Source organism: Fistularia commersonii, chromosome 19, assembly GCF_037954325.1.
Source record: "Fistularia commersonii isolate RoL2024-O1a breed Wild chromosome 19, RoL_Fcom_v1.0, whole genome shotgun sequence".
Taxonomy (NCBI): domain Eukaryota; kingdom Metazoa; phylum Chordata; class Actinopteri; order Syngnathiformes; family Fistulariidae; genus Fistularia; species Fistularia commersonii.
The window spans coordinates 14335043-14353968 of record NC_141302.1 but is presented as its reverse complement, the minus strand read 5'-3'; the positions used below and the strand labels follow the sequence as shown (position 1 = coordinate 14353968).

Sequence of the window (18926 nt, the reverse complement as noted above, 5' to 3'; positions counted from 1 at the left end):
CCAAGTTGCTATCGAAGAACTGAATAGCAGTTTGGAATCACAAACAGCCTGTCGGTAAAGTAAATAGAAAAGGAAAGGAATGGATCTAACCTTTACCAAAATGCTCTGAGTGTTTGGGCCTGTGCTCAGACTTACAAACCAGCGGGAAAAAAAAAAACAAAAAAAACACTTGGGTCCTTCGTTTTTCTAAAGAATACTATTTTAAGTCTTAAATACCTGCTTAACAGAATTGGGGAATTGTAATGAGATTTCCTTAAAAGCAGGAAATAGCCATGATTACCGAACACCTAATTCAGGCAGAATCCTTTCCAGGTCCGCTCACAGTCATAGGCCCTCCGACGTGCCCTGGGCCTCCTCCTGGTGGGACGTGCCCGAAAGACCTCACCAGAGGGGCGTCCTGGCCAGATGCCCAAGCCTCCCTCATCTGACACCCCGGGATCTACTCCGAGCCCTTCCCAGACGACCAAGCTCCTCACCCTATCTCTAAGGGAGAGCCCGGACGCCCTCCTGTGGAGGCAACCCATTTTGGCCACCTGTGTAACAGAACTTGTTCTTTCCTGGCCAGAGCTGAGGGTGGGTCAACTGGTAAATCAAGAGCTTCCCCTTTTAGCTCGCCTCCTTCTTCACAACTACAGATCTGCTGACGCTGACCCCATCCGCTTGTCAGTCTCCAGTTACATCTTATCCCACTCCCCAACAAGACCTTAAGATACTTGAACTCCTCCATTTGGGGCAGAGAGGCATCCCACCTTTTGGCTTTGGATTTAGAGGTGGGGATTATCATCCCAGTCACCTCCCCTTCGGCTGAGAGACGCTCTGTTGAGAGCTGGAGATTACGGTCAGATCAAGCTAACAGAATCACATCAACTGCAAAAAGCAGAGTCCCAATCCTGAAGCCGCAAATCCAGATCTCCTCAGTGCCTTGAAGTTCTGTCCATGAAGGGTCACAAACAATTGGCGGTAAAGGTCAGCCTGGGGGGAGTCCAGTCCTCACTTGGGCATTGCTAACCAAGCTCTGGCTATGGTCATACTGGGAACAAAAGTCCCAAATCAAGGGGTCCAGTACCCCGTACTCTCAGGGTAACCAGGTGGTCCCAACAGATCCTCACAATGCATTTGGGCCTGCCAGGCCTGACCGTTACCCCCCCCCCCCCCGCACCAGAGCCAACTCCTCACCAGGTGGTCATCAGCTGATAGCTTCACCCAAGTGTCCAAGACATGCAAGGCTGATGTCCTGTTACTAAGAGTACCTTTTTACCCCTTACGCCAGAACATGGTGATTTCTAATGGACGGTCCATGACGACAACAGTAAAGAAGATTTGGTCGGATTGGACCGTTCCATGTGAAACAGTACTCATTTTGAGCCTCTCATGGGTTGGTTCGGAGCCTCACAGTATAAATCTTTTAGTCATCGGTCATTACTGAGGACCACTCCAAAGGTGGTCTTCTATTGTCTGTCAGTAGTCAAACTATCTGATAAGCATGTATGCTAAATTAAACTTGAGTGACAAATCCTGGCCTCTTTAGAATTACAGAGAATCAGCTCAGTCACCTGCTTCCTTGAAAATATTCACATGCAAATTAAAAACCATCAAATCCCCAAGTTTATAGCGTCATTAAATATCTTATGTTTTGTTTTTGCACTGAGATTAGATTGACTGTACTTAATTTTCTACAATGCTAACGTTTTGGCATTTCATCCCGTGGAGAGAGTCGAAAATGCATTTGTCGCAGACGTTTCCAGATTTTGGTAGGCAGGCAGTAGGCTGTGGGACTCCCACGTCCATCAGAGTTGGAACGCCTTTGTGAATTCATCTTGAATCTGTTCTTACTATTTGCGACAGAGGGAAGCTGGCAGACCATGGCTGGTGGACGGACAGCTTCTGGAAAGCACACAACGGCACTGAGGCAAACAGCGCTTCTGATGGGTTGCTACGGCGCTGGCATGAACACTGTCATGAAATAAAATAACTTCATGTCTCGATTTTTCATCCATTATCAGTCGGTATGAAGCGGCACCAAATACAGGACTTCAAACTGACTTTGAAAAGGTTTATTAATCTATTAGCTACCAACAGGGACACCGCAAGATGCATGATTTAAAATATAAAAAAGAGAAATCTAAGCAATTATCAAGGCCTTAATGCATATGAAAGGGATGCATCTGCCTGGAGTTTTTCATAAATTAGGCAAATATCTTAAATATGTATAATCCATAAAAATCCTGATACATATTCAAACACTCATTTATTCAGTGATGTATAACCATTCACTTTCATTGATATATGGAGGTACAAACATTCACCCTGTCATTTGCAACTCTGGACAATTCAGGGTCTCTGATGAACCTCCTCAATGTGTTTGGACTCGGAAAACCCGGGGTTTCTTGCTTTGAGGTCAAGGCGCTAACTGCTGCACCATCGTGCCACTCTAGTTATTATTATGCTATAATGGCTACAAAAAAAACCCAAATTTATATTCAATTCACATAGTCATGTCCCACCTGCTTAAACAAAACGCAAGTCAGTTTAAAACTAACCTTATAACTTGTTGTCACGGTGCGGGGGGGCAGACTCGAGCAGGGAACCACACCTCAGGGCAGAAATCTGGATGGAAAGCGCTTCATTGCGTTGAAACGGCAGGTAGGGTGTCGCTGGTAAGCCCCTGGCCCCGAGACAAGAGTTGCACAGGGCTGGGTCTCACCAGGACGGGTGAGCAGACAGGACGGGTTGCAGGCGGGATGGGCCGCAGGCAGGGTGGCAGACGGGACGGGTTGCAGGCAGGATTGCAGACGGGACGGGTTGCAGGCGGGATAGGTGGCAGACGGGACGGGTTGCAGACAGGATAGGCCGCAGGCAGGGTGGCAGACGGGACGGGTTGCAGGCGGGACGGGTTGCAGGCGGGACGGGGTGGCAGGCGGGACGGGGTGGCAGGCGGGACGGGGTGGCAGGCGGGACGGGGTGGCAGGCGGGACGGGGTGGCAGGCGGGACGGGTTGCAGGCGGGACGGGTTGCAGGCGGGCTGGCAGACGGGACGGGTTGCAGGCGGGCTGGCAGACGGGACGGGTTGCAGGCGGGATAGGCCGCAGGCAGGGTGGCAGACGGGACGGGTTGCAGACAGGACGGGTTGCAGGCGGGACGGGCTGCAGGCAGGGTTGCAGGCGGGACGGGCTGCAGGCAGGGTTGCAGGCGGGACGGGCTGCAGGCAGGGTTGCAGGCGGGACGGGCTGCAGGCAGGGTTGCAGGCGGGACGGGCTGCAGGCAGGGTTGCAGGCGGGACGGGTTGCAGGCAGGGTTGCAGGCGGGACGGGTTGCAGGCAGGGTTGCAGGCGGGACGGGTTGCAGGCAGGGTTGCAGGCGGGACGGGTTGCAGGCAGGGTTGCAGGCGGGACGGGCCCCGGGCAGGACGGGCCCCGGGCAGGACCAGAGGTTACACCAGCCGACTGGGTCCGGTTGTAATGGGGTTTTGGTCCAGTTGTGGCAGGGAGCCGCAGTAGTCTGGGAGCCACAATCCCCCGGCGCCAGGGGGAGCGTGCCGCTGCCCTTTATAGGGATCTTCATTAGCGGCATCTGCTGCAGCTGGCGCCGATTGCAAATTGGGATCAGGTGTGATACCCTGACACTTGTGCGTCTACATCTTTGCACAAACGACACTGCTGAAAAGCAGCAGGAGAAATATCCTCATGGTTTCTGTCATTTTGTTACGTATATATATATATATATATATATATATATATATATATATATATATACACACACACACATATATAAAAGTATATATACACACACACATATATAAAAGTATATATACAAATATATGTATATAAATATATCCGTGTGTGTATATATATATGCATACATATATAATATATTTTCAAAGGTATTCGCTCACCTGCTTTTACTTACATATGAACTTAAGTGACATCCCATTCCTAATCATAGGGTTCCACCCTCTGCAGCTATAACAGATTCAACTTTTCTAGGAAGGCTGTCCACAAGGTTCAGGAGTGTGTTTATTAGAATTTTTGACCATTCTTCCAGAAGCACATTTGTGAGGTCACACTCTGATGTTGGATGAGAAGACCTGCCTCTCCGTCTCCATTCTGATTCATCCCAAAGATGTTTTATAAGGCTGAGGTCAGGACTCTGTGCAGGCCAGTCTGGTTCATCCACACCAGACTCTGTCATGCATTGCTCTATGGATATTGCTTTGTGCACTGGTGCACAGTTATGTTGGAAAAGGAAGGGGCAGCTCCAAACTGTTCCCACAAAGTTGGGAGCATGGAACTGTCCAAAATGTCTTGGTGGGCTGAAGCTTTCAGAGTTCCTTTCACTGGTACTAAGGGGCCAAGCCCACCTCCTGAAAAACAACCCCACACCCAGACTCGTCGATCAGATTACCAGATGGAGAAGCGTGATTCATCACTCCAGAGAACGCATCTCCACTACTTAAGAGTCCAGTGGCGGCGTGCTTTACACCACTGCATCTGATGCTTTGCATTGCACTTTGAGCTAATCTGAATGCCACGTGAAGTTTGGAGGTCTGTAGCGATTGTCTGCAGAAACTTAGTGACCTCTTTGCACTATGCGCCTAAACGTCCACTGAACCCGCTCCGCCAGTTTACACGGCGACCACTTTGTGGCTGAGTTACCGTCAATCCCCAACACTTCCACGTTCTTATAATACAGCTGACATTTGACTATGGAATATTTAGGAGTGAGGAAATTTCACGACTAGATTTGTTGCACAGGTGGCATCCTATCACAGTTCCATGCTGGAATTCACTGAACTCTTAAGAGAGACACATTCTTTCACAAATGTTTGTAAAAACAGTCTGCATGCCTAGGTGCTTGATTTCATACACCTGCGATGTATATATATATATATATGTGTAATATATATTTTTGCACTGTCAAGTGATTTTGACGTGACGATCAGATTGGAAAGGCCACTTATAGAAGTCTTACTTACTTTTTCCCCTTGAACCGAGGCTTAAACTCACCGTACCAACATGGCAGCCCTGGTTATTTGCTGGATAATTCATCCATTTAATGAAAGGCGAAGTTGACAGTTCCACCGTTTTTTTTTTTTTTTTTCTTTTTGCAAGTGACCAAATGCAACTGCTTGGGAATCTACATACACAGATGAGGATGCATACATTTTCCAGTACAGCAAACACACACGCACTCAATCACATTTCCATATTTTTGATTGCTCCGGTGAAGTTGCCCTTTCGCCCGCTGCCGCACCAAGTCCGCCCCAAAATGTCTCATTGAATATCTAATAGGTATCACGTGAATCCGACCACACCGGCTGAGTCACCGCAGCCACCACAAGGGCGGCGGGGGGTTGGGGACATTCTCACCTCTGTTTTTGGTCCTCCTCCTGTCATACCTTTTGCAGATGCCGCCCACGGTCTCCAGTTTAGTTGGGAAACTCCCGGAAAAAAACGTCTGGTTTGACATCATTCTCCCTTCAAACGGCATTAAACACACATTTCCCATCCGCGAATAGTAAACGGGTGTAGGCAGAGAGCAGAGTGCAGTGCGGTATTTAAACGACGGCGTTAGCCTGCTGTTAGATGTGGACCGCTGCCACAGCTTTGGCACAGATCACCCCATGAATATGCAGAGCGGCTACAGCGGTGTGTAATTTGCACAGAATGTGTGTGTGTGTGTGTGTGTGTGTCTGCCCGAGTGTACAGTAGGTGTGTGTTCGTGAGAGGGAAGGAGAAACGATAGATGAAAATAGAAATGTGGAGTTGCCTGGGATAAAAGAGCTGGAAAGGACAAGTTGTGCGTGCACGCGTGCACCATGTGTGTTCGTGCGTGTGCATTACCTTGCCAGCGCCGCTGAGTGCGTGGCCGACATGTCCCCGGCGGGACGCCCTCAGGCTAGGGGTTCCTCTTTGCGCTCCTGCAAATGCACGGATATACGGTGTGTAAAAATAGAGGCAGGAAAAAAAAAAACTTCTTTCATCCACATTAACATGCATGAGTAATTCTCTTTCATCTGCCGCCGTCCAATTGAGTGCAGCCAGCTGAGAGAAGATAATAACAAAAGCGCGGGGGATGTTTGGCTCCGTCCCTCTGCTTTCTACAGATAAAATAAAAAAAAAATTAAAAAAAACACACACACGGAAATAGGGATCCACCTTCGGCACTGTTTGTCCTGACCTGAGACCTTCCAGCAGGCAAAAGTACTCAGGAATACTTGTAAAAGTACAGGAACTTGAAAAGCAAGCCTTCACCCAATGACAAATCCAAGTTGAATTCCCACGTGGTGCTTTGAATTCGCTTCTGTTAGCTGTTTCGCTGTGTGTGTGTGTGCGTGCGATCAGAAGTTTATTATGTTGAGTGTGTGAGTATTTTCTTTCTTTTTTTTTTCCCAGATCCCTTTTCATGAGCAAATCCGGACTCATTTTCAACTCATCAAACCAGGTCTAACGTGAGTTAGATCTCCTGAAAAGCCTCTTTACTCTGATTAAACTAAAGTTACGGTGACAGATTTTGAAAATCGGAATTTTAAAACTCAGCGTGTCTGATTCTGTCGACTGCGGTCTGCACTGAAGTGTTTACATAACCTTGTGTTGTCACCCCTCAGGGGTGTTTACCCTGACCCGCTGCTCTTTGCTCTACACCAATAGGTGATTTGACACCGTAGGAACTTCTTGCAGCTCCTTGAACCGTCAGGAACTACTTTGTTTCTGGTTCATTAGGGCAGCAGAGGAACCGGAAACCTTCAGTTCCTAAAACCTACTCCATTTCCATAGAAACTCATAGGCTCTTGGTGATTGGTGGATATCACAAGGCCATTAGCAGATACTTCTTGAATGTATTACTTTAAAAAAACTATGGCGGTCACTGGTCAGATGTTTTCTTGGTACAAAACGGACAGAAGCAGCAAGAAATTGAGTGACTAAGAGGTCCAAGTTCTTCTGGGCTGCTTTACCTCAGAAGGGTTTCCAGGGCATACAGAGGAGCATCAACATTTTGGAACCAGGAACAGGAACCATCAGGACAGCCGAGCAAATAGCAGGTACCAAACGCCCATCTATCCTGGACACGTACGCTTCCGGAGTCAGGAACTAGGCGTTGGATATCCCTGCAGACCCTGTTCCCCTCTCACCCCTCTGATAGGAGGTCCAGATCACTGTATGCTAGCACCTCCAAGCAAGCCATCGCTCTGCTAAACCCATCAACCCCCCACAGCACCTAGCACACCATGAGGTACACTAACAAAACACTCATACCTCATCATCCCTTCCCCAACTACAGATAACGTCATCAAAATGTGGGTTTTATGTCACTTCCTGCTGCTCAGTACCCCTTGGACTGGGGCTGAAGTGAAGCCTGTGATGATAATTTGAGATGTTATTGTACCATTATATTTTTGGAAGGTATTTCATTTGAACACTCATCTGCTTATTTAGTCATTTAATGTCCACAATGATTTCCCTGATGTCTAAAAACAGACTTGTTACAGATGTCATACAACGCAGTTTCATAGACAAAAACAGATGTTTTCAGAAGCTCCTCTGACGTTGGAGACGAATGGCGAGAGTAAGGATGTTATTGTGAGGAATCCGATGAATCCTCCGCTCCCGATTCTCTTATTTAAAATCGGCGCCATCAATTATTCAGCCGCCGGGATGTTCTCCAACCTTTCAGGACCTGCATCAGCAGACGTTTGCAGGATTGTCCTTGAGCAGAGCAATATATCATAACTACCTCCGGGGTGTTTTTTTGTTCTTTTTTTGCGGTGGCTCGCTGACCCCTGCCCCGACTACGGACTGAGCGGCACTGCAATTTCCCTCCGGGGATCGATACGGAAACCAGCACGCCATTTTCTGAACATTTTATTTTTCCCTGTTTTTGTCAAAGGGATAATTCACTTTGCTCAGAACCAAGCTCGTGCGCACACGTGAAAACATTGTTGATTTGCTCTTGTGACCTAAGGGATTTAGCTTTACTCATATGCTTACTGATGTATGGATTTATTTATTTTTTTAATCTATTTATTTATCTACTTGTTTGTTTATTTATTCGACCAGTTTATTTATTCAATCTATTTATCTTTTTTTATTCAACCTATTTATTTTTCATTTATTCAACCCATTATTTTATGTATTTTTTTGTCTATTTTCATTGAATTAACCATTTTATTCATCTGCTCATTTTTCTATTTATTTGATTCATTAATTCATAATTTTCACACAATTTATAGCGCCGGATCAATGTTCTGAAGATGAAGTCGGACTGAGAACATCTGAGATGGAGGCATCATGAAGATCTGGGTGGGAGGATGCAAAGACTGGAACTGACCAGAGAGGAGATGTATGGACGGTGGGAAGGACAAGAACTGAGTTGGTGTGAAAGAGGAGGAGGGGTTAGATGGAGGCAGGTGATTGGCTATTGTGGGAGCAAAGTGAATGGATGGATGGATGGATGGATGGATGGATGGATGGATGGATGGATGGATGGATGGATTGTTTGAGCGAGTCGACACATAATCTTTCAAAACGGCGACGCATCGGCAACAAACTAATTGGTGACCTAATGAATGAACACTGACCTCTTAGATGACTCACCCGTTTGACCATTACGCAAGACTCATTGACAAGAAAACATCTATAACTGAAATGCATCTGTTAAACAGGTTTCCCAAAAAATAAATAAACAAACAAACAAACAAACAAACAAATAAATAAATAAATAAATAAATGGAAAAGTAATAATTGACTTTAATTATGTAGAAAAATAGGGGGCTGGAGGGCTTTGCCCAAGGGCCACATGTGGAAGCATCCGACCATTCACCCTCACATTTGGACAATGTACGGTCTCTACTGGACCTCCTGCATGTGATTGAACTATGGGAGGAACCTGGAGAACATGGAGGCCCCAACCAGGAAAGGCTCTCCTGTGAGAATCCTACAGGGGACCTTCTCGCTGCCAGAAGGAAGCGCTAACTGCTGCGCCGCCGTGTCCAAACATTTGCATCCAAACAAAATCTCAATTCAAGAGCGAATGCTGAGCCAAACAACTGGAGGCCCATTTTATCACTATTTATTTTCTAATGGATGATCATTCCTACGTCAGCAGCGAAACAGATACCCCATTTCTGATTGTCATTGACATCAGAAACATATTGTCGACATGACAACTAGTGCTAAAGGGACGAAGGAGGTATCTCCTCATCTTCGCTCTGGGAGACGAAACCCTGCTGCAGGAGCAGAGTTTATTATTCCGGCAGCCGTCGAATCTTTTTCGCTTTGGGCAAATATCTCTTTGCAAAAAGCCCGATTTGAAGGAGCCTGGCCGTTCTTGGTTATTTTTAGATCCTCCTCCTCTCCATTCCACTCCTCTTCACCTCTGCCCATCCCTTTATTATTCTGAAGAGTCTGCCGCTCACCGTCGACACACCCCTGTGCACACAGGTATTACCAAGGTCTCTCGGTTCAACTTGACACTCCCCGTGAGGGTGTGTGTGTGTGTGTGTGTGTTTATGTCAGAGTCTTAAGAGAAGAATAGTGCAAGCGAGATGGAGTGATTTACTTTGACAGACTGGTATTGTAATACAGCAAATGATACGCTCCCTCCACCACACACACACACACACACACACACACACACACACACACACACACACACACACACACACTCACACACACACTTACAGACAGATTGATTTGGGTATAATGGGGGCCGCGGCCCAAGTTCGCCGCCGACATGTTCCCTGCAAAGAAATTATGCAAACCCAATTAATTGGAACACAAACTCAGAAAAAAAATTAATAAAAATAGAGATCATTTTGAAAGGACAGAAAAATAAAGTGTGCCAAGTCATAAGTTATATATTAGTCATAGATAAACATGCAAATGAGTCCCATTTCATCCACTTCATCATGAGTATAAAGCGCTAGCATATGCTAATTAGCACAAGACTAAACAATACACTGTTCAAATATTCCATTTCATTCATTCATTCATCATATAGACCTATCCCAGCTGTCACTGGGCTATGGGCGGGTTCACAGTTGACCAATCACAGGGCCCTGTATAGACACATGCAACCAATCATTCACTCAATCACGATGTAGAATCGCCATTGAACCTCCTGTATGTTTTGGGCTTTGGGAGGAACCCGGACAACCTGGAGGAACATTGATTCCCTGATGGAATCTTTATATATACAAAGCAGATCCCTCGGAATGCCAAAAATTATGAACCAATTTGCCTACGGACACTTTCTGATCAAATTCTGAAATGACCTGCTAACAAGCATCGGTGCATGAACACAAACAAACATATGGTGAACTAAAGATGGCTAATGTGGCTTAAGGGGTGACTTTTTTAACAAAGCAAAGGTGTAAAGACAAAGAAGTGAAAAACCTATTGTTAGTTTGGATGAATGAAGACAGCTTGCTGGAGATAGCGTAAGTGTTAGCATTAGCGAAAGGCTGTACTTTTACTGATTTAGTGAAGGAAACACAGAATACGAGAAGAGAAAGAACGGCAGAAACACAGCAATAGTAAAGGTCATCTTTAACTTCTTTCTGTATTATTTCCACAAACAAACACATAATAAAGTTTCTAAAGAGTGCAGTGTGTTTTGGGGAGCTGGAGAACAGAGCAGTGGGATTTATACTGATTTCAATGGGAAACTGATTCTGGTTTATATATACACACACCCACGTAAACATATATATATACACACACACACACACACACACACACACACACACACACACACACACACAAACACACACACAAATATCAATGGCTGGAATGCAAAACCTAGCTGCAAAAATTTTCGATTTTGGGTTTTTGCATTGAATGGTGAGAAATGGGATGGCTCCACATTTTCAGTCTATCTGTAAGATAATCCCGCCCTTTCTTTTGACATAAATGTCACATGACAAAACTCCGATGTGCACAATGAAGAAGAAAAAATTTGGAAAAAAAACACTTTTCTGCATGGTCAATGTTTAAAAATACATGCTGTGTATTTTTAAATTATAACATAGAAATATAGTTTGTGAAGAATAGAATATTCTTGAATATCTTTAACAAAGACCATACTATAATCAAATGAAACATTTTTTTCATTTCCTGAAAAAAATGTTTTTTTCAGATTAGAGGTTTTACATTCCAGCCATCGATATATATATAAACACACGAGGCCTGAGCAACTGTGTAGAATGAAGCTTCTAATAGCTTCCCTGACGTACCCGGTCATTTTCTATGCATTCCAATCAATAGCATACAGGTTTCCTCATCAGCAGGTCATCAAGAGACGTTTTGCGATTTCCCGATGACTCTGTGGAGTTTAAAACCTTTAATCAGCGCCGCAACCCAACCCTCTTAGCCGCCCATGACACCCCCCCAAACACACAAATACTTCCAAAAGTCCACAGTGAAATAATCTGAGTCCAATACAAATCCTGCAAGACCCATTTTCCTCTCCAGCTCGACGCGCTAGGTGCTATAAAGAGGACGGTCTTCGGTGGCAGGAGGATTAAACTGTGGGCTGAGCTGCGTGGCAGTTATAATTAATTTGGTTTAAAAAAAGACAAATCTGCTCCCGTATTCACCGTTCGCCTCGTACATCAAACATGTCCCTCAGACGTTGACAATTAATGATTTATTCGGCAAGTATATTCAACAGCACTCCGGCTCGCCGGGGATGTAATTGTGGCATAATTGCGGGAAGTATCGGGAAGGTCAAATATTCGCAACTTTGACTCTCAGCGTGGCCCAGGAGATAGAGCAATTGTCTTTAGAACTGAACCTTCCTGGTTTGATTATCGGGTCCCCCTAGTTTGTCAAAGTGTTGTTGAGCAAGACACTGAACACCCAAACACCCCCCCTGCTGCTGTTGGATGGCAGCTCATGGTTCATCCATGATGGGTTAATTGCAGAGAATGAATTTCCCCACGGGGATTAATAAAGGATAAGTTATATTGTTATTATTGTTATTATTATCTTTGCCAAGCTGCGATGTCTGGGGATGCGGCACGCTCGCTCAGGTAAAATGGACAAAGCAACGAAAAAATGCAGCGTAATCCAGGTCATCAGATTGTAGCTGGAGTAGGTAACAAGGCCATATGGCACTGTAGTGCAAACTGGGCTGCTCCATAATACCTTCCGGAGATTATGGGAGGGCGGGGGAAATAGCGTGGAACAGAGAAAGGGAGGGATGGAGGTTGATGATGTGCCTGGTGGTATGGAAGAGAAAACAATGGGTGGGTGTGGAGGGTGGAGTGATTGTTATGGCGCAGAGGTGATTACCGGTCCGGGAGTTGCTTGAAGGAGCTAGCAGATGCGATGTGGGAGGCTGGCTGATGGTCCGCTGATGCTCCAGTCCCGGCCCCGATGCCTCCTTAGCCAAGGCCCCTGCCGACCCCGCGGGCTCGACTGAGCACTACTACCCCCCCCTTCTCCTCTTCTTTCCACCGTTCCATTTGCTTATCTTCCTCGTCTCCAAGGAGCGGAAGAGACCAAAGTAATTCGGGGCGTGGGGGGCTTTGTAATGGACACACAAGAATCACAGCTGTTTCTGCGCGTTCACATAAGAACATGCGGTTAAAGAGGCGTATGAATTTCTGAGCTGCGACTAACTACATAACATAACAGCATAGTTAGTGATGCGTCGTACTATTAGGGATACCCCTAATAGTCTTGTATCCCCAGACTAGACAATGCTTGAGGATGTAATGTTGTTGCAAAATACTAACTAATTATCGTTGTTACAAATAAATGAACCAAAGCAAGAAATAAAAAAAAAACAAAAACAACAAAAAACATCTAAATCACCTCTGCCTTATTGGAAATGCAGCATCATCAGCCTTTCCTTGCTTCTGGATGGTCAACTCCATCTACTCGGCAGTCCTGAGGATTGTGCTTCTAATTAGAAGACTCCAGCCTTGCTGTAAGCACTCTCTCCTCTGGCTAAATGTAGCCTCTGGGTCTCTCAGTGTCCTTTCAGAGCGTTGGAATATAAAAGAAGGAATGGACTGATATCATCGTCAAGGTACACCATTCAGCGATTCTGGTCAGAATCGGGTGTTTTAATGCTATATTTCAACATTTGGGGGAGTGGTTGGCCCTTCCAGGAAGGGTCGTGGTCTACCAACTCATACCCTCTTCCGTCTCCATCACACTCTTGCTTTCTCTCACTTTCTCTCTTTATAACCCAACTGGTTGTGGCAGAAGGCTGCCCACATTGAGCTGGGGTGTGTGCAAGGTTTCTCCACCTGTAAATTAGGTGTTTCCACGCCAATGTCTCCAATTTCTTGCTCCCGGGTAAATGTTAGGATACTGTATATCATCAAAACGAGTGTGGTCTAGACCTGCTCTACATGGAAAGTGTCTTCAGACAACTGGTTTGTGATTTGGCGCTGTATTCATAAAATCAGACTTGATCACCTGAGCCGCAGCTGCCCCATAACAGCAGATTGAAGGTGGGCAATGATAATCTGACCATCGTGACAATGCAGACACCTTTGTCTTCTGCAGCTCCAACAGGCCGTAATGCCTCACTCTCTTTTGCTAAGCTCAATAAAAGGAGTTGCCACTCACTGAAGTCATTCAAGTTCCAAAACGGCGACTTGTCTCGGCATCTCCTCCGGCAGTAAGGCCACAAAAAAGGCAATCGGTGATTTTGTTTGGCTCTGGTTTCTGCAAAAGTGCAGAACATGGGGGCGATAGTTGTATGTCACCTTTAAAAAAAGAAAAACATTGGATCACGATGAAATCACACTAGAACTGCCATGGACCCCTGTCTGCACCCCCCTGTTACACCCCACCACACTACCCCCTCAACAACACCCATTTACAGCTACAAGTTTATCTCTACTCCTTTTTCTTTGCTGTCCTTGGTCTATTTCTTCCTCAACTCAATCTCTTTCCCCCTTAATCTAATCCCTCTCCATATGCACCGTCGCATCGGTTCGGGCCTTCTATTTTTCTTTTTTTTTTTTAAAAAAGGAGGGGGGGGCGCAGGGAGTGCAAGCGGGTTAGTGAGTGGCAGCGGCAGAATAGCTGGAGGGAGACGGGGGTTAAAAAACAAAAAGACAAAATGATTGCAGTCAGCTAGAAAAAAAAAAGGGGGAGATAAAGGGAGCTAAGGCAGAGGCTGGGTGGGGGGATGGAGAGGGTTGCGTCACAGCTCCAATCAGATAGGATGGAGAGAGAGAGAGAGAGAGAGAGAGAGAGAGAGGGGAAGAGATTGATGGCTTTAGGAGGCAGAAAGCCATAAAGAGCTAGAGGTCTATTAAAAGTGGAGTGTGGGGATGTACACGGGGCAGCGGTGATTTAAATTAAAAGTGGGCGACTCCATTTGTGTCGGCGTGACGGAGGCTTCCGTGCACCACAGTGCACTGTGTGTGTGCAAGTGTGCGTGTGTGTGTGTGTATGTGTGTGTGTGTGTGTGTGTGCTGAGTCAATAGTCCAAGTGGAATAACGAGCCTCTCCGCTTGAATTTATACATATATATATATATATATATATAAATATATGTGTGTTTTTTTGCTTCAAATGTCTCTGAAAACAAAAGAAACAAATGGCAGCGCAGCAGCATGCCACCCCGGCGCCAGCTCACCATCGCTCTCAGCCTATTTCACCCGCCATTAGCGACTTCCAAGGTGAGCTGATACGTTTCTACAAGCACACTCTGCTTTCTGATGGTTCCTGGATTTGAGCGGAACATGGAGTGCAACAACGCCCCCCCACCCCCCCACCCCATCCCCACCACCGCTGCCACCACCGCCATCCATCACTGCGTCACAGATGAGAATAAACACTATGTTTTGTATGCGGAAGACAACGCCGTTGCTTATATAATTGACCCCGTCGTCGCTCGTCTGATATCCGTCACTGAACGTTGCGCTCTTGCTCACCACTGAGATCAATTAGCAAAAATTGCTTTTAAAAAAAAGTGCAAGTCACGGCTCCTGTCCTGATGACACGCATTTAGCATGGAAAGTTAATGGTGGTTGGCTATGTCAGGAGGTTTAGCACCAGAAGAAAAGTTGACTAGAACAGCCAATCAGATGCAAGGGAGAAAAAGTTCCACTGAACAACAACCAACGGCAGCTGCGTTAGCATTAGCCTAACAGGCTTTGGCGGTTTAGCAGGAATCTTAATGGACAATTCAAGGTCTCCAATGAACCTCCTGCATGTTTTTGGATTGTTGGAGGAACCCCACTCAGACGTGGGGAGAACATGGAGACTCAGCACAGAAAGGGTCCTGCCAGAATTGAACCGTCAACCCTCACATTATGTGGAGGAAGCGCTAACAGCTGCACCAACGTGCCCATGAAATTGTAGTTATGTACATAGGTGTATATATTTTTAATTTATGCAGGTCTGATATCACATCAGCAGCTGATCCATGCCTGTATCTGGCCCTCAGTGCCCGCTGATGCCCAGCCAACCCTCCCCAACCCACCCACCTCAGGCCAGCTAATATCTGCTTATCTCACTCCCACACCACGCTCCGTCTCCGGCGAGGGGGGAACTATTGGCGATATCTGGCCAGGAGATACCTTGTCTGGAGGAATAGGAGTCACCAGGGAGGGGGCGAGGGGGTAAGAGAGCCATCCAGGGAGGATGAGGAAAACGGTACCTGACATGAACGATGAGACATAAAGGACGAGAACATTTCACACCGAGCTCTCCGCCAATACTCCATTTTTTTTTTTTTTTATTCCGAAAGGAGTGAACAAGAGGCGCCGTCTCCTCCGAGGGGATTAAATGCAGGCTATGAATACTGATTATGGTATTTCTGATAGGGTTGGGGGATAGTTAGGTACCGTTTGACACAATAATACCATCTAAGATGACTTTTCACTGACTCCTGAGTATTTCAGATCAGAAAGCGTTTTAACCCTAGATTGCGTTTCTTTTGCCGTGGGACGAAGAAACTGGACGTGGTCTTCCTACAGGAGACGACGTGGGACTACAACAGGAGCTATGCGAGTCATATTAATTTGTGCGAAATGGCAAGTGTTTTGTTCAACTCCAGGGCTTGCTTGATATGATGCAATGAAAAAAGACAAAAAAGTAGGTCAGTATTGATTGGGTTGGAAAGACCTCTGGAGCAGAATGCGGCTCGTGGAAAAAAAACAAAAAACAAATGCCAACATTTCCATAATGCTGTTCGACGCGCTCCTTCATTAGAGCCGCAATTACAAACCATAGTTTTGTGAATAGTGTTCTTTGGGTTTCACTTTCCAGGACTTTTCCTGTAAGTGACAGAACTGTGGTCTATCATTGGAGCTATGGGACATTACTGTCATACAAAATCCTCAACCAACGAATCTATTGACTGACTTATTCATTCATTTTCCTCAACACCGTTTATGCCACTTTCAGGGTCACGGGTGGGCTGAAGCCAATTCCGGCTATCATTGGGTGAGAAGCGGTCGATCACAAGGTCATAAGAGACTTGCAACAAGTAACAAATCATATAGACATTCACTCCCTCATTCGCAGACCATATGGAGACATATAACCATTCATCTGGACAATGGAGGGTCTCCAAAGAACCTCCTGTATGTTAGGACAGTGGGAGGAACCAAGAGGTACCCCATGCAGACACGGGGAGAACATGGAGACTTCATACAGAAAGACCTCTGGTGGGAATCCAACACGGGACCTACTTTGCTGTGAACAATTGCACCGCTATACCGCATGGTAGACCCGAAACTTACTACAAGACAGTGATTCCCATTAATTCCTGCATATAAGATGCTTTGAGAACTGCGGCTTTTACAAGGATGCAGCTAATTTATCGATTTTTATAGGGAAATTATGGTAGCATCCTTCCGCCAATGCCGTCACAGTGGACAATTGAAATGGTTTCGGGAAACCCACTCGTATTTGCGATAATTCTTCAGATAAGCCGTTTTGCGGTTTTCGCACACACCGCTATCATGAAAAAGACGCGCGGAAATGCATTTGATTCGGTTTTCAAAGTTGAAAGTGATTAGTCTGGCTGTGGAAGAAGGAAATAGAGCTGCTGCGTGTAAGTTTGTCATCTGTTCTGAAAAAAGCATTTGCAATTATGTACCGGTAGCTATAGATGTTACCATCATTTATTTTATTACAAGTTTTCAAAAAAATCTTTCCTGTAACATCCTAGTGCATTAATATCTCATGTTTTAACGGGGACACCTGCAGCTTATTTATGTACAGTTTCTTTTTTCTTTTAAAAATTAGCAAGTGTGGCCTATATATAGGTGTGCTCTGTAGTCTGGAATTTATGGTAATTGTTTTATTTTTGATTTTTACCGCCTTTACAAGCTCATATGCTAATCAAGACCTTATCATGGAGGTCTAGTGACCAAATGAGGAGCTGTACCAGAAAACAGACCACCCCCTGCATATTATTCTCTTGTTCTCCACACAAGACTTTGCATGAACTAGGCAGCATTCAGTCTTGTATATTTAGAATGTGTGGGAACTGCGTGCTGGTCAAAGTCCAGCTCCGGCAAACCTACTTTCACATCTCCAGGAGGCTGAGGAGAAATAATACCCTCCACAGTGAGGCATCACCTCCCCAGAGTGATGGAGTAGTGAAAATCGCCGGTTTCCATTTTTCTCAGATCCGTTAAATGCGCACAGACGTGGAAACTTGGGCATGATAATAGGGTTTTCTACCAAACCGCCATTTTCTCCACTCCCTTAAAACACATCATCGTTCACCAGATGATCCAGGAGCTTGTTTAGCCATGTCCACCACTGCTATCACTGAGCATCCTTCAATTTGAAGAGGCAAAGCTCCACCCACCAGCCACTCTGGCTCCTCTCTGCAGGCCCTCGACGACGGCCCCTGGTGACCGAGGGTCTACCAAAGCTGTCATTATCATCTTTACGCGAGCAGGTAAACGTCTGCCACTTCCTAATCAACTGGGTCATCTTGACACCAAACTAAAGTCTTTTCTGTTTTTTTTTTGTTGTTTTTTTTCAACCCACTCGACGGCTGACAGGTTTGGAATGAAGAGCAGGATAATAGCTAAGCAAGTGTGTGGTGTGTGTGTGTGTGTGTGTGTGTGTTGTGGCTAGGTGTATCTCATCAAAAAGGACGTCTGATTGGTACGCATCCCTTCCTGAATGCATGTTAGGGTTTGCTCTTGAAGGCATTTGATGATGTGAGTGTGTGTGTGTGTGAGTGTGTGTGCGTGTGTGTGTGTGTGTGATCACACACCCTCCACCAGCCTCCACCGATGCATACATGTGCTCCCAGAGGTGAGCTCTTTATGGCTCTTTATCAGCTAACGAAGATACCGGCAAAGCTCTTTCCATCTGGGTCACTGTGAGAGCACTTCACACAAACACCCCAAATTGGAGAGATCTATTTTTCCCATTTCCTTCAGAAACACCAAAACCATTTCAAAGTTGTGCAAATGGACTCTTGCCAAGGGGAAGTCAGGAAAATATTGTGTATGTGTGTGTGTGTCCCGTCGACATATAGCTCCCTCCCAGAAAACCCTCTATCCATGAGGTCTGTGATCGATTGCGAGGTTATTGTTTGAGAGGGGATCTCGTCTCGCCGGCGCCATGGTGACGACAAAACTCATAAAAAGAAGCAGCCCAATTACTTTAATAGCGCAGAGCCGCGGAGAGTCTTGTAAGTTGTAAAAAACAAGATATTTAAACAGCTTAATTAATATCGGTGATAATAAAAGTGGAGAGAAGTGGGACCGCCGGATGAGATGAACCATAATGCGTCAATTTCTTTTGCGCGTCCGTGCCAGTTCCTGAGTGAGATGCATCCACGTTGGAAGGCAAGGACCGACCGCTGTTTGCAAATTCCAAGCAAACAGCCTGTGACAAATCATCAGGTGAAGCCAGGTGGCGTCAAGCTGCTGTGCTCTTCATGTTGATATTTCTGATGTTGCAGTACGTCTTCATGCTGTGCAA

At 45.8% G+C, this 18926-nt stretch overlaps 1 protein-coding gene across 2 annotated transcripts in view; it reads right to left on the bottom strand.

The window, feature by feature from the left end:
* Positions 1-18926, bottom strand: part of nlgn2a (neuroligin 2a) — a 188007-nt gene that overhangs the window by 152085 nt on the left and 16996 nt on the right. For both annotated transcript variants that reach the window (XM_086166273.1, XM_086166272.1), the window contains exon 2: positions 5841-5917. The gene's annotated coding sequence lies outside the window, so the exon portion shown is untranslated. The remainder of the gene's footprint in view (positions 1-5840; positions 5918-18926) is intronic.